The sequence below is a fragment of the Cheilinus undulatus genome, linkage group 11, assembly GCF_018320785.1.
Source record: "Cheilinus undulatus linkage group 11, ASM1832078v1, whole genome shotgun sequence".
Taxonomy (NCBI): Eukaryota; Metazoa; Chordata; class Actinopteri; order Labriformes; family Labridae; genus Cheilinus; species Cheilinus undulatus.
The window spans coordinates 50,712,191-50,717,288 of NC_054875.1; the positions used below are offsets into that span (position 1 = coordinate 50,712,191).

Consider the following 5,098-nt stretch of genomic DNA (forward strand, 5'->3'; position numbering starts at 1 on the left):
CCGTCCCTGATTTGTGCCCCGCTGACCGGGGAGCCGAATCTCCAGCTGCAGTCTTCGCTCAGTTCTCCGACACAGACACAACCTCAGTCCTAGAGCAAAGCCACTAATTTGAAGCTTAAGTACTATCTGCTCCACCACTCTCCACTTAGTCGGCCACGGCTCTGGGCTGCAGTTGTTTTCAGTGTAGTTGGGAGAACAGAAGTGACATAATTATAATGTTTGTTGTAGTCATTTGTGGTTTACCATTATCAATAATTAAAGCAGAGCAGAGTAGCTATGATGGTAAGAAAACAGCACCCTCCTCCATGGGACTCCTTTTGTTTGCAGGGCACTAAAACAACAGCAGCTCTCTCCAGTCCAGGCGCTCATTTAAACGCAGCTAAACATTGTGTAGTCAGTCTGTGTGTGTTTAGTTAAGTGCAGGACTGCAGCTTCAATCTCTCTACTGTTTGTTTGGCTTGTTTTTTCTCTTCTGTTTGTTCAGACTGCAGGTAGCTGACGGAGTCTGACAGCGACTGATGTCACTGGAGGCTGGACCAGAGGCAGACCTGCAGCTACGTATCCTAAAATAGCACTGAGCTGCTCTGTGAAGCAAAAACGGACCAGTAAGATCTGTTAAATCTCCCCACAGACCCTCACCCACTCTGGTTTAAATAAGAGGGTCTTCTCCTGCAGTCTCGGGTCCCAGCGGCCCTGTGAGGATGATACTCTAAAGCAGTGATGCTCAACCTGTGGCTCTATACGTCTTCATCAGAAATATTATAATATTATTCCCAGGAAAACCTCACAGAGACACTTTGACCATTGCAGGTCCCATTAATCAGTTTATTTCCCACACTGTCTCAGTGGGCTTTAACTGTCAACCTTTAGTTTTTCCCTCTTTATTTCCATTGCCCATATTTGCAATTTTTTGCCCCTTTTTCCTTTTTTTTACTGCTTTAACCCCACTTTTTCTGCTTCTTTTTGCAACTTTTTGTACATTTTTGCCACTATTATCCAGTTTTTGCCCCCTTTCCTCTGGTTTTGACTCTTTTATCCTGTTCTTTGCTATTTATTCCACTTTTTTCCCAATTTTTTTTTTTTTGCCACTCTTTGCTGCTTTTTGCTGCTTTTTGCACACTCTACAGCCATTTATGCCTTTTCCCCATTTTAATCACTTTTCACTCATTTTTTGTCATGTTTTTGCCAGTCCTTGACCTTTTTGCCACCTGTAACTCTTTTTTGACACTTCTCATCCAAATTTGCCACTTTCTGTCCTTTTTTGCCGCATTTTCTTCTTATTTTTTTTTCACTTTTCATCCAATGTCTGGCATTTTGGGCCTACTATCCACCCTTTTTTAGTCACTTATAGATCATTTTGCACTCTTTTACCTATTTTTATTGCCACTTTAACCCCTTTTTTCCACTTCTATTCCCAATTTTTCCCACTCTTTGCTACTTTTTGCCCATTGTACAACCATTTGTCATGTTTTTGCCATATTTTGCCAGTCTTTTTCTGTTAATTCTCATCTAAATTTGCCACTTTCTGTCTTTTTTGCATAATTTTCTCCCTGTTTTTGCTACTTTTCACCCGTTTTATGCAGTTTGCTGCCTCTACCCCACTTAAGTCACTTTCCACTAATTTTTTGTCAAGTTTTTGTCACTTTTTGACCTCTTATGCCACCTGTAACTCTTTTTTGTCACTTCTCACCCGAATTTGCCTCTTTCATTCCTTTTTTTTTTTTTACCACACTTTCTCCCTTTTTTTTCACTTTTCACTCAGTTTTTGGCATTTTAAGCCTACTATCCACTCTTTTTAGCCACTTTTTGACTGTTTTGCCCCCTTTTACTTACTTTTATTGCCACTTTACCCTTTTTGCCTCTTTTCATTACTTAGATTGTGACTCTTGCAACGGTTTTTTCAACAGTTTGGCTCTTTGGTTGAGCAGGGTTGAGTAACACTGTTGGGGGCTGAAAATGTTAAATTGCACGCTCTGGAAGATGATAAAACTGTAAACGTAATTTAAGTTGTTCTTGCAGGATGCAATGGTTATGAGCTAACACACTGAAGACAAGAGCAAAGATAGGTTGTAAAACTTGTGATGATTAAAAGTTCTGTGGTGTTTCTAGCTGCCTGAATGTCTCTCTCTGGATGTGATGTTAAAGTTCTGAACGTTTTAAAGCAGTCAGTGATGTCTAACAGTGAGAGGCGATATCCAGGAATCCTGTGCTGTCATAGAGGTAGAGCACATATTGATTTGTGTCTCTTTCTCTCAGCTTGAACAAACAGCCTCCCTGCTCTGCCTCTATGATCTTGTTTTCCAAGCCTCTGTTTGAGATGAGCGTCTGGGCGGACAGACTGTAATTTAGCCATAAAGTAAGTTTAAGAGACTGTTATTCTAAGTATATTTAGCATGCATGTATCATTTTGTTTTGATATCATCACTTAAAAATGTCGGCATCAACAGCAAGGCTCTTCAGTAAATAGACTGGTTCATATATGCATGGATAGGAAACCTCCCATCAGCGTCTGGCAGTAGAAACCTGATCTCCACAGACGGATGCTGTCGTATTTTAGAACAGCAGAGTCTGTTTGTGGATCAAACTCATGCTGAGGCCAGAAGAAGTGCAGAAACGTCTCTGCAGAAACAGGCTTGAATAAAGAAGTGTGGTCCAGTTCAGATACAGCTGCTGCTGCACCGTAGCCATAGCAGAGGCCTAGCTTAGACGACTAAACCCCGCCCACAGCCACCACCTCGTTCTCCTGTAGAGACGCTGATTGGTCAGATTCGTTCTCAGATCTGCTAAAACTGTTTCAGATTTGAACTCTGCAGGACGGATCAGCCTGATGACAGAGCTGGAATCTGCTTTATAAGGTGAGTAAATCTGAGAACATGCATGGTGCTGTGTGTGAAAAAACCTCCCAGACCACTTATCCCAAACCTAAACACTACCCGTGTTCCTGCAGAGCTCTCAGATGAGCTTGTTTTGGGAGAGAAGGTGATTTAGATGTGAAGTGGGATAATCAGTGCTCATTCCAGTTGTTATGCTTCTGCACCAGCCAGGGGCCAGAGACCTTCTGGTTTTAGACTCTCCATCCATCCAGGCCAGTCTGTGAGCATCAGATCTCAGGAATGCTTCTCCAAACCCTGCACAAATGTCCACTCTGACTCAGCACACTGACAGATCTCATCGAGTCCCTCCAGGTCATGTTGCTCTGTCTTTTCTGTTGTATTAGTACTCCCACTTAAGTTTGAATGTTGAGTTTCCTTCTCTCAGTCCTCAAGTCTCTGCTCCTCATGCTTTCCTCCTTCAGTGTCAGCTCTGCCCCTGATTACCCACACCTGAGTCTCAGTACCCCCTGATTGTCTGCCTTCATCAACCCAGTGTGTCCTTCAGTATTTGCCAGTTCATCTGAAGGAGAACATGGAGGGGCTGCAGGACAGCAGCAGTGAAAATGCAACTGTGGATTTCTATTTCTAATGCAGTGTCCTGCATATGATTGCAGGAGGCATTTCCTTCATGAATATTTCCTCAAGGATATTTAGAATGAGACATTAGGTTAAATTTAAACTTCTGTCATTTTTTAAAGTATTTCTGCAGTTAATGTTATTCTGCACCTCATTCATTTTGGCTCATTAACCACCAACAACAGCCATCCCTGCACATATCAGCTGTTCTAGCCTAATCACTGAATGTTGAGGGATAAAACTCAACACAGAAACTGTTTATGGATGAAAAAATAAAAGAGAAGCTGTAGGAGGCAAAGCAGAAGTGCTGTGTGTAAGAGAGCAGAGGTGCATAAGTCTAACACATGTAGGGCACTAAGAACCAGTGTTAAATTTAGCAGCTATTTTTAATTTCAGTTTTAGTCTTTAGATTAAATGTATTTTAGCTTTAGTCTAGTTTTAGTCATCACAGATCTATGTTTGTTAGTCTAGTTTTAGTCATCACAGATCTATGTTTGTTAGTCTAGTTTTAGTCATCACAGATCTATGTTTGTTAGTCTAGTTTTAGTCATCACAGATCTATGTTTGTTAGTCTAGTCTAGTTTTAGTCATCACAGATCTATGTTTGTTAGTCTAGTTTTAGTCATCACAGATCTATGTTTGTTAGTCTAGTTTTAGTCATCACAGATCTATGTTTGTTAGTCTAGTTTTAGTCATCACAGATCTCTGTTTGTTAGTCTAGTTTTAGTCATCACAGATCTCTGTTTGTTAGTCTAGTTTTAGTCATCACAGATCTATTTTTGTTAGTCTAGTCTAGTTTTAGTCATCACAGATCTATGTTTGTTAGTCTAGTCTAGTTTTAGTCATCACAGATCTATGTTTGTTAGTCTAGTTTTAGTCATCACAGATCTATGTTTGTTAGTCTAGTTTTAGTCATCACAGATCTATGTTTGTTAGTCTAGTTTTAGTCATCACAGATCTATGTTTGTTAGTCTAGTTTTAGTCATCACAGATCTATTTTTGTTAGTCTAGTTTTAGTCATCACAGATCTATGTTTGTTAGTCTAGTTTTAGTCATCACAGATCTATGTTTGTTAGTCTAGTTTTAGTCATCACAGATCTATGTTTGTTAGTCTAGTCTAGTTTTAGTCATCACAGATCTATTTTTGTTAGTCTAGTTTTAGTCATCACAGATCTATGTTTGTTAGTCTAGTCTAGTTTTAGTCATCACAGATCTATGTTTGTTAGTCTAGTTTTAGTCATCACAGATCTATGTTTGTTAGTCTAGTTTTAGTCATCACAGATCTATGTTTGTTAGTCTAGTTTTAGTCATCACAGATCTCTGTTTGTTAGTCTAGTTTTAGTCATCACAGATCTATGTTTGTTAGTCTAGTTTTAGTCATCACAGATCTATGTTTGTTAGTCTAGTTTTAGTCATCACAGATCTATGTTTGTTAGTCTAGTCTAGTTTTAGTCATCACAGATCTATGTTTGTTAGTCTAGTTTTAGTCATCACAGATCTATTTTTGTTAGTCTAGTTTTAGTCATCACAGATCTATGTTTGTTAGTCTAGTTTTAGTCATCACAGATCTATGTTTGTTAGTCTAGTTTTAGTCATCACAGATCTATTTTTGTTAGTCTAGTTTTAGTCATCACAGATCTATGTTTGTT

General features: G+C 39.3%; 1 long non-coding RNA gene across 1 annotated transcript in view; it reads left to right on the plus strand.

The window, feature by feature from the left end:
* The first annotated feature begins 2,789 nt into the window (after positions 1-2,789).
* The window catches only part of LOC121518131, an 11,985-nt gene continuing 9,676 nt past the window's right edge, over positions 2,790-5,098 (plus strand). Inside the window, exon 1 of the long non-coding RNA XR_005992625.1 lies at positions 2,790-2,855. This is a non-coding gene — a long non-coding RNA (uncharacterized LOC121518131). The remainder of the gene's footprint in view (positions 2,856-5,098) is intronic.